We start from the raw sequence: 19,278 nt of genomic DNA, 5'->3' as shown, positions 1-19,278 counted from the left end.
CTATCCTGACTCCCTCCTTTTTTCTACATTTCTCATATCCCCCTCCCTATCACCCCATTCGTAGTCCCCCTCTCTCTCTCTCTCTCTCTCTCTCTCTCTCTCTCTCTCTCTTTCTGATAATTGAGACTTCTTGGAAATAGACAAAATCCTGATATTTACGATTAATTTGTTAAAATTGTAATGGCAGGACAGCTTGTACCTTTCATCTTTCGCTGGCTCTCCAGTAACTAATCCGAGAGACAGAGACAGAGTTTCGCTGGCTCTCCAGTAACTACTCAGAGAGAGAGAGAGAGAGAGAGAGAGAGAGAACACCGCCGTACGGGAAGAGCTTCTGTCTAACTCCCCAGAAGTCCTGATGGAGATGATCCTCAGGCAAAGGAGTGAGTTCCACACTTACAAGGGCATCGTGGATACATAAAGGAAGCAAAGCGTGCGGCTGGAAACACTTGGCATCCTGGACTCCCTCGCCCTTGTTACCCAGCATGCTTCCCCCTTCCACCCCCCACCCCCACCACACAGGCTACCATCGCCCTGCCCAGTAAGATTGACTGGCAGGAGGTTTGGTGAACACACCCCCACTGGCAGGTCTGGTGGGGATCAGAGAAATCCCAGCGGCTGAGCAAGATGACTACGGAGGACGACAGTGTTCAGTCCACCTCGCTGCCGCTCTCCCACCCACATCACCCCCCTCGCCACCACCCGCAGCCGCCCCACCTCAACTGCCCACCTCCATCTCCGACATCAACAAGCGATCAACAACCACATCTCACCTGCCCGCCCCAACCCCCGCCACCACCAAGCCACCAGCACCCCACAACCCTCTCCCTTCAGAGAGGGAAGCAGCACACCGCGGCAGATGTCTTTTCTGTTAATTTTTGTTAGAAATATAGGTAGGAAAACAGCTTCATCAAGTATGGAGTCTTCTGTATATTACTTCCTATCCAGTGCTCCCCAAAAGCATTCATTCACACACTGTCTCACTCCCACACTCACTCACTGCCATTTACGTACATACATGCACGATCTTCTCCCCAGTTTCGTTGAGCCCACTTCAAAGTTGCCTCGCGCTGCCTCTCTTGCCTCACGCAGCCTTTAGGAGGGCAGTCTTCCGTTACAAAATGTTGACTGGATTTGTCGCTTTTCATGGGCGCCTCGACAACCTCACATTGACGTTTGTCTTCATGTTTGTCAGCATTTCCATAACTAATTTATAAATGGTTCCCAATGGGTCAAATTTTGTTATATTTTTTGTATCTGATTGATTATTTTTTTCTTCTTCTTTTAATGATACTGCAAGACATGTCACCTTGTATAGTTGTTCTTATGGTAAATTCTTCTGCCTTTGTTAGCCTGATTTGCATCCGTGTAGAGTTTTCAGGGCAGTGCAGTGACGTTCACCAATTGCCTTCCTTTCTTTTTAAAGCAAATTAGATTTCAATCGCTTCGCCATTTGAGTGTTTCCGTATTTCCTTACCTATTTGCTCTCTCTCTCTCTCTCTCTCTCTCTCTCTCTCTCTCTCTCTCTCTCTCTCTCTCTCTCTCTCTCTCTCTCTCTGTGTGTGTGTGTGTGTGTGTGTGTGTGTGTGTGTGTGTGTGTGTGTGTGTGTGTGTGTGTGTGTGTGTGTGTGTGTGTGTGTGTGTGTGTGTGTGTGTGTGTGTGTGTGTGTGTTGAGTAAGTTGCTTTGTGTGAGGGCAACCGCCACCTTTGCTTCTGTTCTCTCATTTTGCGTTCTTATTCCAAAACTATGTTGCGCTGTTTTGCATAACCTTTGTGTGCCAATTACCGCAACACACTCATCACTCGTAGAATTGCCAAAATGTTTTGATGTTGTGGTTGTTGTTGTTGCCGTACGGTCTGTCTGCCACACAACCAATTAAACATTTTGACTTCATTACCGTGTCACTTCTGCATGTGTTATTACTTTCCAAATTTATCCATCAATGTCGCTTTTCAAATCTTGTTTCCATTAAAGCACACAAAAATCAATACTTCATAAGCGTCCCATCAATAATATTACAGACTCAACTGGTGATATCTCGCGGTAAACATAATCCACATTATCCAAACTTTTTCTTTAAATGTCTCTTTTCAAACACCCTCTACGTTAAAACACTAAGAAATCGTCACCTGGAAAACGTCCCACCGTCCACATTTCGGATCCAGCTGGTGATATCCCGCGCTAAACATTATCCACTTCCTGCAGAATAATTTCATGATCACGTATCTAACGTTGCACCTTTCCAGGTTAATTAAGACGATAGATGCGGCCTGACGGTGCCAAGGGATCTTCGGCGTTCCCTGCACTGAAGCATGTTTACCTTCCCACGGCACCACCCACTGTATCGCTGCTGTGAACTGGAGGACGAAGCTGTGTAGTTCGCCATAAGAGGAGTAGATTACAGTTATACCACTCCAGCCAGACTTGCCCAAGACTTGGTGAAACTTTTGGTGCAATCGGCAATGCTAGAATGTCATGAGAACCTTCCTCTAAATAAATCTTCCTCTGAATAATATCAATGGAGGACGAAGCCAGACCTGTGTAGTTCACTAGTTCACTTTAAGAGGTAGTTTTATACCACCCCAGCCAGATTCGTTCAAGACTTACTGGACTTTTGATCTTATCCTTAATGTTAGACTATCCTGAAGATCTTTCTCAGATAATATCGCTGAAGACGAAGCCAGAGCGGTGTAGTTTGCTTTAAGAGAAGTATGTTTTACTACCCCAACCAGACTCAGGCTAAACTTAAGGCAACTTTTGATTTAATCCTTAATGTTTGACTACCCCGAAGACCTTTCTCTGAGTGGTTCCGCTAGGTTCCGAGCATCTTCACTGAGTTCATATTTCTCAACGAGACGCACGAGCCAAATGTGGTGAATGATTTCTCGAAGCTGGAGTGTCGTACAGGCAGCGCTTGCCGGGCACCCCAGGGCTCAAGGCGCCTGGCATCGACCCAACAAAGGCAGCGTCAGGGAGTCAGCCGTCAGATAAGGCACGGTGAGGAACGGAGGGGGGATGCCGGCGGAAAAACATATATTTATCGTTATCTGCATTTTTTTTAATGAAGGAACCCCCCCTCTCTCTCTCTCTCTCTCTCTCTCTCTCTCTCTCTCTCTCTCTCTCTCTCTCTCTCTCTCTCTCTCATCTTGGTACTTGAAATATTGTTGGTAAAGCAAGCCAGTGGCGTGAACCTTCCTTGCGCTCATTGCTTCTCCTCACTCCCGCCACGTCTCACGTCTCCACCGGCCAGGCAGTAAGGGAACCCATGGCAGTGTTCAGGATCTCGGATTTGCCTTCATCTAACAAACAAAAGTGAAGATGAACAGGTGATTATCTGCCACATTAACCTAGGGACCCGTACCGAGAAGGAAGGTATTGTGGAGGCCGTAAAAAATAAGAGGACTCAAACTCATCTGAATCTCAAGGAGAAAGATGCGTCCTGCTTCCAGCACATCACTTTCTTTTTCTTTCTTCTCTCTCTACGTAAATCGAAGGGTACAAAAGAGACAGACTTCTGAATGTCAACTTGAGAAAACTTCAGGGAGCCAGATGAACTCCTCTTTCACGGAATATTTTCGCAATACAGATATTTTTACACGCGCAAGGGAGGCTGAACTGAAAGCTGCCAAAAATTATATAAAAAAAGAAGTCCGCTTAATTGCCGCTTCTAAACAAACAAGGAGAAAAAAAGGTTTTCAATCAGGCTTTCAATTTAGTCCTGGGATGACTTGCTACTCATCATCGTCATCATCATCATCATCATCATCATCATCATCATCATCATCATCATCATCATCATCATCATCATTGTACCCTGCCCTAAAAGACTGCCTGCTATGGAAGACCACTCACTGTCTCATCTCCGTCGACATTTATAACAGATACTCTCACCACTGCAATCCATCTCACCAAGCCATCCTTAAACTCATTTCTTGGTCTTCCTTTTGACTTTCTCCTCCTATTTTGCTTGTCAAATTTAGATTCCCTGCTCCTAAAGACGTTAGCGGCTATGATGAACCTCTCACTTCCTCCTCTCTCCCTTGTCAATTACAAAAGCTGCACTCACACACCACTCTCACCGCGTAGATTAAGAGAGGATCTAAAAGAGGTCATGAAACTGTATAAGGGATGCAACAAGAGTGATTGAAACAAACACATGTCCGTAACAGAAGCTCCAGAATACCAGTAGATCTATAGATGACCCTCTGAGTATTCCAACCCACCTCTTATCGTCAACACCACACCGACAATGAAAGCAATTCCAGTCATTCCCATTCCTAGTCTTTCTCTCATTAAGGAAACTATATTTACATTCCTACTCAGGTCTGTTCAAGGGGCAAGTCACAGCGGTCTGTCTCCTCCTCTCCGTCTCCGTCGTCGTCTTCTTTTTCTTCTTCCTCCTCCTCCTCCTCCTCCTCCTCCTCCTCCTCCTCCTCCTCCTCCTCCTCACACATCCACTTTGAGTCTCTACTTTAGGCACTCACTGAAAGACTTAACTCGCACTCCTTCAGCGAAACTTTTTGTGTGTGACCTCGTCTGTTGATTTTTCCTCCTTGCATCTCCACGGGAAAATACAGGGAAGCTTTTCTCTTCCTTTCACACTCTTTTCCTTCCTTTCTTCCTTCTCTTTTTTAGGTGGAGGTTGACTTAATGAAGCTACATTTTTTTTTTTAGTTTTCTTTCTCTCACTCTCTTTGACCTTTTTTTTTAGTAAGTGAAAAGAAAAAAGAGATGCACAATTTCCATCACCCAATCTCTCTCTCTCTCTCTCTCTCTCTCTCTCTCTCTCTCTCTCTCTCTCTCTCTCTCTCTCTCTCTCTCTCTCTCTCGTATGGTGGCGTCGAGTCGTGGTTTATCAGCTACAAGCGTCGTCGCATCACCGCCAGTCATTTCGATTCACCGCAATTGGTTCTTTCCTATTGTTACCCTCTCTCTCTCTCTCTCTCTCTCTCTCTCTCTCTCTCTCTCTCTCTCTCTCTCTCTCTCTCTCTCTCTCTCTCTCGTTTCCTTAATGTTAGTCCTATTCTTTTTGTTTTTGTTGTTGTTATGAATGTAGAATAGATATATGATGATGATTATACTACTACTACTACTACTACTACTACTACTACTACTACTACTACTACTACTACTACTACTACTACTACTACTACTACTTCTACTACTACTGCTAACAGTAATGACAGTCTCACCAGATCCTTAATTAGTTAACTTTCTCTGTCTTTGCAACATCTCTATCTTTGCAACGAAACATCCTTCACAGCATCTAGAGCATTATGTACACACCCACACTGTGCAATGCTTCCTTCCTTCCTTCCTTCCTTCCTTTCTGCCAACTCTGATTTTATCCATTTCAACTAAACCTCGCCTCCCCCGTGTGACTTTTACCTTGCTCCCTCTAAGGACTAAAATATCGAGGTCTATTTCCTTCACTATAGCGACTGTACCATATTTCCATCCTCGCTTCACCCACGCATCTCCAAACACCCACAGCCCCAATCTTACTTTTCCGCTTCCCCTTTAGTTCGCGGGAGGAAAAATGTTAGTCACCAAGGAAGGGTTCTCAGTCCTCTTCGTGTTTTCTCCCTTTCTCTTCTGCCTTCCACTCCTGTACGGTAAACTAGAGACTGATTATTTGGGGTTACTAAACTATTTCTTCATTTATAGAGTTTCGAGTCGTTGGGCTTGAAAATATAAAGAAAAGTCCATTCACAAAAAAACAACAACAATAACAACGACAACAATAACTACAGGCGGGCGGGCGGCGAAAGGAACACGGGCTGAGAAGCGAACACTGTATTCCTCAGCAGTGTCACCCCGCGGGCTTCATCAAAGGAGTGAGGCTCGCAGACCAAACTGTCCAGTATATATATAGGCAGTGGAGGTCTTCATGTGGCTGGCAGGAAGGGGCCTTTGTTCCCTTCCCCATCACATTCCGTCACTGGAAACACAGTTGGAGGGAGAAGCTGAAGGTCCTCGTCAAGGCGGAGAGGTTTGCTCGTGTGCTTGTCGATGAGGGCGATGCCTCCTTGCGGCTTCATTGATCACCCTCAGTTCTTCGCCGCTCGGGACCTGTCATCAGTGTTTCATGTTTCAGGATATTTAACGAGGAGCACAGCTTGACCTCTCTCTCCCCCTTGCCTTGAATCCCTAAGGTCTTTAAGCCATGGTACCAGAGAGCTGAGTCGTCATTTCACAGTTCTCGACGACAAGGGTTCATGTCCCAGGGTCTTTAGCGAGCAACACGGATTGATCTTTCTCTCCCTTGCCTTGGGTTCTGTGAGGTCTCTAGCCCCAGAGTGATGGAGAACTGAGCCATCATTTTGCACTTCTCGTCGTCAATTCTCTCATCAGTGTAGGGCGAATCAAGGTCTCAGAGGTATGCTGTAGATGATTGAGGACGCCCTGTAAGCTACATTCCTATTCACCGTTTCAGGCTACATGCACGCAATCCTGGCGTCATTTTGCACCGGTTTGAAGACGCAGGCAGACGAGGCTCGAGGCTTGAGGTCTCCATCTGCTTGCACTATATTGTTTTTCACATAACACATGCAAAATTATTTATCACTCATGTATATTATTCATTGCTTATAAAATACTTATCATTTTGTGGTCGCCGGAACCTTTGCTTATAGATATTTAATGTTTATAAAGCATTGGAGGTTGTTGCAGGAAGTACAGCTCTGTCTGCGTTGCAAATGACTACTTAGTTTTCAGATTTTTGTCTATTTTTATCAAGCACTTGGTGAAACTGAAATGATAGCGGACAACAAACACATGAAAACCCTCCAGTCTTTAAGATTAGACAAATTTATGGATGGAGATGATAAATGGAAACAGGTAGGATGGTTTGATACAGGAACCGCCACACTTAGGTCTTACGTTACGGCAACTTTCCTTATTTTCCTTTGATATTATGTTGTTAATACACCAAAATACCACACGGAAATACCAGAAATACCACACCTCAAGAGACAATAACAGGTACAAATATTTTCAGCTGTTACATATTCGTATTCTGAGCAAAACACACCAGCAGCGAAAGGAAAAAAAAAAAAAAAGAAACATAATTAATGATTACACAAAGAATGACTGGCAAGGGAAAAAGTTCTGAGGAAAAAGCACAATACGCCTTTCATTCTCAGGAAACAAAAGAAAAAAAGAAAAAAAAATCTTTAGTTTCAAAAGTTAAGGTTCAAAACGACTTAAAGAAATAAGAATAATAAAAAAAAGTAGTATATTACCTGACAGTTTTTTTTTTTTTTTTTTTTCAAGGCGAGTGAAATACGAAGTGTGGGTACAGCAACTTTGACTCGTCGACGTGAAGCGGGAAAACTGCACACTCATTAGCACCAGTAGAATGCATAGTTTGTTTTGCAATAATTACCTTAACGAGAGAGAGAGAGAGAGAGAGAGAGAGAGAGAGAGAGAGAGAGAGAGAGAGAGAGAGAGGGAGGGGTGATATGAAACAGACAGACTGACAGATAAGCACAGGCTGGACAGACAGACAGACAGATACATAAATACATACACAGATGGAAAGATATTCTCTCTCTCTCTCTCTCTCTCTCTCTCTCTCTCTCTCTCTCTCTCTCTCTCTCTCTCTCTCTCTCTCTCTCTCTCTCTCTCTCTCTCATTAGGTCAGGCTCATTATTACAGAACGAAATACCCACAACTGCTCCTACAAAATACACAACTAACCTTTTTATTTATTTATTTACCTTAACATTTACGGGCCACTTACCATTTTTACAAGCCCCGCAAAGCTCCCGCCCTTTGTACACCTAATTTTGCTTAAGTGTACGATCCCCGAGCCGCTATTTCACACTGCACCGCCTCTTAAACACTGGCCTTCCTGCAGGGATTACCGCTCACCACATGAGTGCAAATCTACACTAAGTCCAGGAGTATTCTTATGTCTTGCAGAGCTCAGGGCTTCTCTTTGTGGGACGTCGAATGCACTGTGATAAATGATCGTGGTAATTTTAAACTCTTTTAAACTCTTTTTCTTGGGGATTTTCCACTTGTTTCTATCTTCTTGGAAATTGCGTTACGACAAAGCTTTCTGTTCTCGTTATGGAAGGGGATGACTGGTGGAAGTAGGTGCGCATATTTTGTACAGGAACTGCCACGTGTAGACCTAGTGGCTTCTTGTAGGCTTTCTTTCATTCTTATGTACTAAAACTTAATATAGACTGACAAAAAAGAAGGACTCAAAACGCATTATCATTAAAAAAAAAACACTCATCATCATCACCATTATTAGTATTACCTTCTTCATCATCATGACAACACAACACCGCACCGCTACCTAATCACCATCACCACCACCATCACCACCACTGTCACCTCCTGTGTGTGTGCCAAGCTGAGGTAGAGTACTCGTATGTAGCTCACTGACTTGCCTTACTCGTGAGCCAACCACCCTTGAACTTTTTGTATCTTGCATGTGATCTGGCCACGAGAGGAGTGGCGGGATGGTGAGAGAGAGAGAGAGAGAGAGAGAGAGAGAGAGAGAGAGAGAGAGAGAGAGAGAGAGAGAGAATAATTTAACGGAATCATAATCTGAGACACAAGCAGATGTTCGTCCTCTTCCTCTTCCTCCTCCTCTTTCTCCTTCTCCTCCTCCTCGTTCTTCTCTTCCTCGTCCTTCTCTTGCTCCCCAGTGAGTGCTAGTTAATGAAAAGAGACAATAATGCAAAGTGTTAGAGAGGTGAAGGTGCTTGGCAAGGGAAGAAGGCACGAGTGTTGTCTTTAAGTCGAGTGCGGGTCAAGTTGCCTGCAGTCATTTCATTGTGTCTCAGTCCTCTGTGTGTGTGTGTGTGTGTGTGTGTGTGTGTGTGTGTGTGTGTGTGTGTGTGTGTGTGTGTGTGTGTGTGTGTGTGTGTGTGTGTGTGTGTGTGTGTGTGTTTAAGAAAGCTTTTCCGATTCAGAATTGATTTTGGTAATGTTTATGGTAATCATCGTATTACTGATTACAGGTGTTAGTCATATTGCAAGTGCCAAATATTCGTTCGTGCATCTCCATAACAAGGAAGGGACTTTGAAATATGTTTAAGAATGCTTGCTGATTCATATTTTTTTAGTAATGCTTATGATAGTGATCGTATCGCTAATCCCAGCAGTTAGTCATACTGTAAGTTCGACACTCCCCATAATATAGGAGAGTAACCTTGAAATGACCTCTCTTCTCCCAGATCAGAATTTGTTTTAGTAATGCTTATGGTAGTCACTGTACTGTTAATCACGGCAGTCATATTGTAAGTACCAAACACTCCCTCCTCTGTCCCTATGATAAGGAAGTAACGCTGAAACGACCCTCTCAATATTACTTCATTATTCACATCATGTTAATTGTCTCGGTCACGTCTTTCAAAATTAATGGAACACAGTAATGAGGTTATAATTAAGAGCAGGCGTTCTTTTTCATTCACTGTTCAAACTAATTGGAATACGAGTGGATGTATTTTTAGCCTGACTCACGGGGGTAGAGCTGTACATACACCATGTTTCCTCGACCGTAATCAAAGGCACGTGTTCCTCCCCTTCTTGCTGCAACGCTTAAACAGAAAGAGCTTGTGTTGCACGTGTACAAACTATCCTAATACCGTGACTGCTTTCCTGCTCCCTGGTGTGTTGCCTGCGTGTTACATTGACAACTCAAAGGAACTCTCGAAAGGCGAAATACTTTTTCCTTGCTGCAACACTTGAATAGAAAGAGATTTTGTTGTATTTGTACAAACTGTTCTGTTACCTACACTACTTCTCTACTGCTCTGCACGCATCACGCTGACAAATAACTGCAATCAAAGGAACTGTCCACATGCAAAATAGTCTCTTTTTGCCCTCTCATATTATCTTCCATGAGAGAAAATTGTATCATTGTGTGGCATTCCCTTTCTTTTGTACTCATAAGAGAATAATATTTCTCCATCACCTCCTGCACGATGATTTCACAGAGCACATTGCAACATCAAGAAGACGAAGAAGAAGAAGTCTTTTATCCACAATTTTTGTCATTTTCCCTCCACCTTCAGTCTTTTGATCTGCTGACAGCCTGCGTGCAAAACCTGACAAGTGATAGATTTCAAAGCGATCACAGGATTTTAGACTGACAGTAAACGCCAGACACAGTGGAAGTGAGTGTGGCAGAATAAATACTTTGAGGAGGAGAGGCACACAGTTAGCAAGATCAGAAGAACGGTTAGCGTGAAAACATCGGGTGTATGTGTTTCACGGTGGGAATTAAATAAGTAACTGTGTAGTACTGTCAAGAATATTGATCTAATATTCTTACCCAGTGCTTGTCTGCCGCCAGTCAGCACGTGCGAGGCAGTGAGGAAAATATCACACAGGAATGCATGCAGATAGAAACACTTCAGCAGACGCGGCAATTGGGAGAGTGGCTCGGTGTAATAGTCATGGAGGCGAGTTTAGCAGGCGGGCGTAGGCGTCTCAGGGTAAAAGACAGGGAAAAATGTCTTAAACTTGTTTGTTGCTTTAATGAACTCAGAATTTTGTTCGTGTTGAGTGTGAGAGCGAAAGGGGAAAGGAAAGGAGGTGGAACGGGGGTACGGCGAGGAAGACGGGAGTGAAGTTATTGTTGGTGTGAAAGTTGGCTCGTTAATTTAACTTCGTAACGACAGCGGCCATTGAAGGAGTATGAGAGGTAGCAGAGTAACGGCGGTAACAACTTACATTTTATACGAAGGCGCTCTAATCAAAGGAGGGAAAGGAAAGGAAAAGTATACCTGCGACACATGACGAAATATATTAAGTGAGTTACAACAGCAGTGGTGCTCTGAAAAATAAAATATAATACGAAGTTTCTTACACAAGTGCCTGAGGAGAAATAAAAATATGATTAATAGCAGCAACTAACGCCTCCAATTAACATCACAGTTTATTATAGACATTAGGGATAATTCCAGAGATATGAATCGCATTATCAAGGGAAAAGCGTGTTTATCTTACACAGTTGTAGATACAGATCTGAATTATGAACATGGGAATCCCTGATGAAAGTAGAACACAAACCTAGACCGGAATGACGATGAATTCTTAGTTAAATTGCTTGTAATACATAATTTTGAGTCTCTACGAGCAATGTTACATATTGTTTTTGAGGTTGTTTTTTTTTTCTTAGTGTTCATTATAAAAAAATTTCCTTGAGTTTTTTGTATATTTTCTGAGGCGTGTAAGAATGTGGTAGATGTTTCTATAAAATATTGAAACTGAATCCTCACAATCCTCAGATATACAAACAATTTCATCCTGCTTCTCATTCTCTTGTTATCTAGTTTGTTCTGTGTGGCTTTTCTGTAACATCCTAATGTTACCACAACACGCCGGCGCACAAGGAATTTTACTGTGTTTATTTCTCATTGTCCACTTCTCTTCCTTCCTTATCTCTCATAGTAGATGTATGCACAAAGAATTTTACTGTGCTTCTCATTTTTCGTACGTATTTTTCTTGTGTCTTTACTATGACATGGTAATGCAATGATCACAGCACCCCACGTAGAAAGAATTTTACTATACTTCTCTCTCATTGGCCAGATCCCTTTCTCTCTTACCTCTCTCACGGCAGACGTGGGAGCAAGACCTTCTGTTTTACGGTGGAATAATTTTCTGCTGTTTGAAGATGGGAATATATTTTTCCGAAGTCACTGAAGAAATAACAGTTTTCAGCATTTTTCAACCACTGTGTCAATTTCTTTTCCAACGAGCGTGTGCAAGGTTACTCTTCCCTGTTGCTGTCTGTCTCTCTGTCTGTCTGTTTGTCTCTGCCTGCCCTCCTTCTCCCCCCTTCTCTCTCTCTCTCTCTCTCTCTCTCTCTCTCTCTCTCTCTCTCTCTCTCTCTCTCTCTCTCTCTCTCTCTCTCTCTCTCTCTCTCTCTCATAATTTCGTAATATTTATGGCCTTCTTGCCACTCTTCATTTTTAACTTTCAACTTTAGCTGTGGAAAATATTAAAGTAGTACCCTGTAACAGAATGCAGTGTGTGTGTGTGTGTGTGTGTGTGTGTGTGTGTGTGTGTGTGTGTGTGTGTGTGTGTGTGTGTGTGTGTGTGTGTGTGTGTTTGTTTGAGTCCATTTGTTTGTCTGTCTGCCTGCCTGCCAATAACACTTCCATAAACTAGACCTTTTCTCCCTCTGCCTGTCTATATGTCTCTCTCTCTCTCTCTCTCTCTCTCTCTCTCTCTCTCTCTCTCTCTCTCTCTCTCTCTCTCTCTCTCTCTCTCTCTCTCTCTCTCTCTCTCTCTCTCTCTCTCTCTCTCTCTCTCTCTCTCTCTCTCTCTCTCTCTCTCTCTCTCTCTCTCTCTCTCTCTCTCTCTCTCTCTCTCTCTCTCTCTCTCTCCCTAAAAGGTTGTAGTAAATTGCGTCTCAAGTGCCAGCCAGCTTACACCGCCACCACCTGCTGTAACAATGGTTCTCTCCCACAGTAATCCGGGTTCCCAGCTCAGGGGAGTGCTGCTGGGCCAGACCGGAGGATTTCTCAGCCCTTTTTAACATGCCGTGATAGATTTAGAACACTGGAATTGCGGAAAAGAATGCGGTCGACCGGTCTTGCCTTATCGGACAGTTCGCTCGGTTTTAGCTGCCACAGTTGCACTTGAATCCTTCGCCTGCGTACTGAATTGATGATAAAATCGCCTGTTTTGGAGGTAGTACTTGTGTAGTGAGCGGGCTTAGTAATGGCAGGGTTCAGTGACCGTTCTCTTATGCTTTCACTCGTATAGTTCTGTAGGTTTCTCGTATGGTCTTCTTAGTGATGAAAGGTTAAATTATTATTATTTTTTTTTCCACCAGAGTTATGCTACTAAGATAAACGCAATTTGTAACACCAGACACCAGTGAGCTTTCTCTTATGCTTTCATCGGTGTACATTTTGAATATTTGTCGTATGCGCACCGTAGAAATGGAATGCAAAACTTATTGGCTTTCCTTCCAGAGTTATGGTGCTCATGTTAACGCAAATAACATCAGACAGCCTCTCCTACGTACATATATAATAAGTTCTGAGGAATTACTGTGGCATGGTGACGATAGGTACTGAAGGCTGGACGCATCATCTTTGTATTCCAGAGTTATGCTTCCCAGCAAACCTACAAACAAGTGGATTACACCAAAAGCTCTCAGTTTGAATATGCATGGCAGATTCCCGTGACAACCCTGTGCCACAATCGCCGCTTCAGGTTACCGGGTCAAGTGAAGCCACATTTATAAGTTAGCTGGTCTAGTCTAAGGGACGGCTCACGATTGTGTGTGTCCCGTCGGGTTGGTGTGAGGAAGGGAACCGCCACCCAGGATAGTGAAGCGTTCGAGAGAGTAAAAAAAAAAAAAAAAAAAAAAAAGAAAAAAAGTTGCTTGTTATGTGTATGTGTTTCCACTTTGATATGATAAATGCATACCGTGAATATCTCCTTACAGTGTATTTTTCCTGCTCTGAGAGGGTTTCTGGCAAAGGGCAACCATAGACGGCGGAAAAAAAGAGGCCCACTGAAGATGCCAAGTCAAAAAAAAAAAAAAAAAAAAAGAAAAAGAGCTGTCCAAAGAGAATATCCAGAATAACGAGGAGAAATGTCTTGAAACCTAATTCCTGTACTATAAAACTTATCTAGAACCTCGAGCCAGGCTGTGCTCAAGCAGTACAAACTATGCAATACGTAATTTCGTTAGCTTATACTCGTATTTAACGATACATTCAGCACGTGATATAAGCCATGGAGTGTGTTGTGCCAGCGTCTCTCTGCCGTTTAGTTGTAATTGTCTAATTTTCATCAGTGCTTGGTGCCCTTAAAGAATTTTCACGTCCGTGGATTTTCTTTTCCCGCTTGTTTGAATGCTCCAAACTTTACATGTCGAGAGAGAGAGAGAGAGAGAGAGAGAGAGAGAGAGAGAGAGAGAGAGAGAGAGAGAGAGAGAGAGAGAGAGAGAGAGAGAGAGAGAGAGAGAGAGAGAGCGAGCGTGTGTGTAACGAAGGCCAAGGCTTGTGGGGGAGAGCGTGGGGTTCTGAAACGAGTGACTTTGTGGATATACAGAGATTTTTATTCGCTGCTTCTTTTCCTTCCTTTAACAATACCCACCGTGGCAAAAGAATAGTTGACGTGAGCATTTTGAAAACACACTGTCAGAGAGAGAGAGAGAGAGAGAGAGAGAGAGAGAGAGAGAGAGAGAGAGAGAGACTTTTCCATAACAACACAGAGAAGAGTAAGGTTTGCGAGGGAAGGGAAACTTTTATTAAACTTGATATTGTGTTGCTAACTTTGCATGCGTTGTTTGTTCATCCTTTGTGTTCCTGTGGTTACTTTCCTCCTCCTCCTCCTCCTCCTCCTCCTCCTCCTCCTCCTCCTCCTCCTTCTGTTCCTTCTGCCCCTAATCCGCGGTAATAATCTGTGCCACTCAGCCTGATTGCATAAATAGCGAGATAACTTTCTGGTTATTGATAGCTATATTAATTAATCTGCTCAGCCCCCCACCAAAAATTAAGCCAATAACTCAGCAAGCCGCACGAGAGCCGCAAGAGAGAGAGAGAGAGAGAGAGAGAGAGAGAGAGAGAGAGAGAGAGAGACGCTGATTCATTGCCCGTCCTTGCGTTCGCCCGAAGCCTCACAACTCAAGCTGGAATGAATGATAAGATACTATACATACTTTGTCATTGAAAAATTGAAATTGTCGTGAAAAAAAAATAAAAACATGTAAATATCAGGGATTTCTATTATGTGTGGTATATGGGAACAGTCTCTCTCTCTCTCTCTCTCTCTCTCTCTCTCTCTCTCTCTCTCTCTCTCTCTCTCTCTCTCTCTCTCTCTCTCTCTCAAGCTTAAAAGATACGAGCAACCGGCACAGCCACTACTAAAATTGTTAGCCAAATTGACACCAAATCCAATAAATGTCTGACCTTGTTTATGGAGGACAAAGAAAATGCATAAATAAGGAAATAAAGCCCCTCACGAATAAAGCCACAATACACTGGTGCTTCACGACACTCGATAGATCCTCTTTGGGCTTCGCGGTGTCGTGTTCATTTCTTCACCTCACGCAAGGTATTGGAAACGTTTCTCACAGGCCAATCAATGCTGTGTTTCGAAATGGATTCCTTCCTTTGTGATCGCTGCAATGCTAGTACGTGGAGAGGCGACACTGAGGTGGACTGAGGTGGAGTGGCTATGTTAAGAGGAGAGATGAGTGTATGGGAAGGAGGATGCTGGAGATGGATCTAGCAGAGAGAGAGAGAGAGAGAGAGAGAGAGAGAGAGAGAGAGAGAGAGAGAGAGAGAGAGAGAGTATAGAAGATCCACATAAGGTAGTTTGGCTTGAATCCCTCCTGTGACATTGACTGGTGACTATACACACACACACACACACACACACACACACACACACACACACACACACACACACACACACACACACACACACACACACACACACATGAATGGACGACATTATCATTACTATTTTTCTCTTATATTCACTTATATTCACTTATTCAGCTTATATTCACTAACAAGTAATTATTTCGGGTGAATTGCGTATAGATAAAGCTTAAACTCACACATCCGTGGCCGCCGTGGTACAGTGGGACCGCAGGCTCTGGGGGTCCAGTTCGAATCCTGGCCACGGTGGCAAGGTAGGAAGGGTAGCAGTTCCCAAATGCCATGTCCAGAGTTCTTCGTTAGGAGGCTCCGTCTTTGCCCCGATGGACGAGGAGAACCGAAGCCAAGAATCTTTATCCAAAATTCACGATATCACGTCTAAAATATCTCCATTAATAGAGGAGGTGATATAGCAAAATTCATAGAGTTAAGATATGTAGGAAGTGAATCACAGGCATTTTGGTGTGGCAAGAACGAGGATGAATTCAGACTACTTCTTAGGTATGCATGAAAAATAGAGAAATACCCCCATTAATAGAGAAAGTGAGGCATAGAATCATGGAGTTAAGGTGTGTAGGGAGTGACTGATGAACATTTTGGCTTAGCAAGGTTGTGGAAGTCAGATTACTTTTTAGGTATTCAGGAAATTTTCTTCCATTAAGCACATTAAGAAGTGATGAATAGCAGAGAGAGAGAGAGAGAGAGAGAGAGAGAGAGAGAGAGAGAGAGAGAGAGAGAGAGAGAGAGAGAGAGAGAGCTCGTACCTTCCCTCATTACCAAGGTCTTTTCCTCCTTCCCTACAGGTTTATGGTAGAATCTCGAGGGAACACGGGCGGAAATGGAGGGAGGTGATAAAGGATTCCCACCGTTGCCCCTTCGCCACTCCCAGCCGGCATAACGAGAGGTAAGACGCATTACAGCTCGAATCTTTAGTTTAGACGATGGACTGACTGGTTAGAGATCGTGGACTGGATAGAGCCATACGGTTTTTGTAGCCTAGAGAGAGAGAGAGAGAGAGAGAGAGAGAGAGAGAGAGAGAGGGAGAGGGTCTTTTCTTTTCCATTCGCTGTTTCCCTAGAGTGAGAAGGGTTGGTTAGCGCCATGTTTCTGCCCCTTGTATCTTCCTCTGTGACTCCCATCCTTTTCAGTTCTACCACAATTCCGTCCCTCTATCTCACTCTCAGTTTTCGTCTCGATCTTCTCATCTCAACTGGTTTCCTGGTCTTCTCTTACTACGTGACCTAACCATCTCATTTCTTATCTTCTTATCACTTCCGTAATGCATTCGAGAGGGAGAGGATGTGCGTCAGGTAATGTTCGGAAGGCAGAGAGAACGTCTTCAGGTCTTCAAGTCTTCAGGAAAGCGAGGCCCCGCGGGAAACAGGCACAGGTCGTTTGTAGAGGTTAATTACAAAGCTGTCGACATTTATCTTGAAAAGTGAGGCAGTGCGCGCGCCCTTAGTGGAGTGGCGGCCCGGCATTTAACACCGCGTGGGTCGATTCCCGCACCTCCTGCCAAATTTAGGTGTCATTTCTCTGGTGGTTTGAGTTAATCACGCCCCAGTAATTGAAACTGCGTCGTGTTTAATGATTGTATAATTTACGCAATTCGGTTTTGTGCGTATGTTTGTGTTTTGTTGGTTTTTGCCTGTTTGTCAGTGAATGTGTGTGTGTGTGTGTGTGTGTGTGTGTGTGTGTGTGTGTGTAATCATGAGCTCCTTCTTTACCGGGGACTGCGAGGTATTGTTGCATTAACGACCCTAGCGACCCCGCCTGCTGAGTTGTGACGCAAACTTAAATCTTTAGGAGAAAAGAAAATGTAAAACTGCAGAGACGAAAATTGAATCAAGTCCAAATTTCAGGGCGTTGTGTTTGCTTTTGGCGAGAGCATCTGATGTCAGGCGATGTTAAATTGGTGTTAACTAAGGCAATGCACTAAAATTAGCCACCTGAGAAGCAGCGGACGAGGGAGGAGAGTGCCAAAAATAGCCACGGGTTACCGAAACACGGCACGCGAATACCACATAAAGACGAGGAAAGAAAGAACAAGAGAACACGAAGACAAGAGATACGAGGCGGAGGGAGCTTGAGTGAACTGCACCAAGATTCAGGACACGACCAATATTATCCTTTATCGTAACTTGAAGATTACAGAAACGGGAACAAGATCTTGACGTATGAATGTAACAAAGACGTGGCTGCTCAAGGATGCAAGTCAGCACATTGCAAGAGACTGGTTGGTGAGCACGGCTTCTCTGCATTGGGAATAGAGAGGTTACGTGATTGTTGAGGGGCTGTGCGTTTAAGTAATCATAAAAGTGAAGTGGTGAGGACGTCTCCAAGAAGAGCAATGAGGTGCACGTAGGGAGAAGGACGCTAAAGATGGATCTACCCGGCAGTGGAAAGAGAGGAGGGCCGAAGAAGAGATTTATGGATGGAGTGAAAGAAGACATGCTTGCAATGGTTATGACTGAGGAAGGCGCAGAAGACTGAACGCCTATTCTAACAACTATTGATCTATCCATCCCAGGGGAAAATTATTATGACGAAAATAATTATCCGTCCTTTTTCAAATGGCAATGCAAAAGGTGCGAAAAAGAGCGTCTCTCGAGCTGAACAAAAACGAAAACTTTAGCGGCACAGACTTTTAAAGACCACAGCCACCATTGAACACCATAGTGAACAGCAAGACAACAAGACAACAAGACCGCGAGACATCACCACTGCAACGGTACCCTGTGCTGGCAGTGTGCGTCAAACACCGCAGCAATTTACGAGGCAATATAAAGATGAGGAACGGCACTTTTTTTTTTCCTTTTCTATTTTTCTTTTTCGTCAGTTCGTGTTTAGCTGGCGTGCGTGGGTGGGTGAGTGGGTGGCTGCATGCGTGGGTGGTTGTCAGTACTGTCGCCTCAAAATAATGTCACGGCGCCCACAAACTAGAGCGGCGTGTGTCCCATTCATCAACGACGTCCACATGTGTAACACTTATGGAAGATTGATGCCTCTAGTGTGTGTGTGTGTGTGTGTGTGCGTGTGTGTGTGTGTGTGTGTGTGTGTGTGTCGGGTGTGTTTGTTCTGTTTCTTTGTTTCTGTGTGTAATAAACTAGCTATATAAGTTATCAAGAGAGAGAGAGAGAGAGAGAGAGAGAGAGAGAGAGAGAGAGAGAGAGAGAGAGAGAGAGAGAGAGAGAGAGAGAGAGAGAGAGAGAGAGAGAGAGAGAGAGAGAGAGAGAGAGAGAGAGAGAGAGAGAGAGAGAGAGAGAGAGAGATTAGTCATTCCTCTGACAAGTAAAACACGCTATTCTTAAATAATTCACAACCACATTAATGAAAAGCATGAGACTCACCTTAATATTACAACCACATCACTCTATTTCTTACCACTCCTTCACTCACACGCGACTTTCTTGAGTATAGGAGAGAGGTGCTTAGAAATATCTTAGCTCATAAAAAAAGAGAAAAATCCTTCTTACTTACCCAGTTCAGGAATTTAAATGAGGTTTAAATCCCCGTGCATATTTTGGAAAGAGCAATGCAGTGGAAGCAGCGGTGGTGGCGGCGGAGGATGGTGGTAGTAGGTTGAACTCCACATGCCTTGAAATATCACTCGCCCAACTTTCTCCTTTACAGTAACACAAAGAGGCTAAGGGACACCACACAATGTACACCTGCAAGAAAGATCGAAAGAAATAAGAACACGACGAAAGAAAAGAGAGAGAGAGAGAGAGAGAGAGAGAGAGAGAGAGAGAGAGAGAGAGAGAGAGAGAGAGAGAGAGAGAGAGAGAGAGAGAGAGAGAGAGAGAGAGAGATCAAAGAAAAAAAAAAACCTGTTGCTTCCTTAACAAAAGTTGCAGAAAAGTCCAAAAACCAATTTCTGTTTTGGAGGCATGTAACGG

The 19,278-nt window shown here is 43.8% G+C and overlaps 1 protein-coding gene across 17 annotated transcripts in view; it reads left to right on the top strand.

Moving 5' to 3' along the window:
- Window positions 1–19,278, top strand: part of LOC135097726 (GTP-binding protein 10-like) — a 234,894-nt gene that overhangs the window by 91,363 nt on the left and 124,253 nt on the right. For all 17 annotated transcript variants that reach the window (XR_010266067.1, XR_010266080.1, XR_010266069.1 and 14 more), the window contains one exon: window positions 16,183–16,283. The gene's annotated coding sequence lies outside the window, so the exon portion shown is untranslated. The remainder of the gene's footprint in view (window positions 1–16,182; window positions 16,284–19,278) is intronic.

This window comes from Scylla paramamosain, unplaced genomic scaffold (assembly GCF_035594125.1).
Source record: "Scylla paramamosain isolate STU-SP2022 unplaced genomic scaffold, ASM3559412v1 Contig30, whole genome shotgun sequence".
In the NCBI taxonomy this organism is placed as follows: Eukaryota; Metazoa; Arthropoda; class Malacostraca; order Decapoda; family Portunidae; genus Scylla; species Scylla paramamosain.
This window is presented reverse-complemented; position numbering and strand designations above follow the sequence as displayed.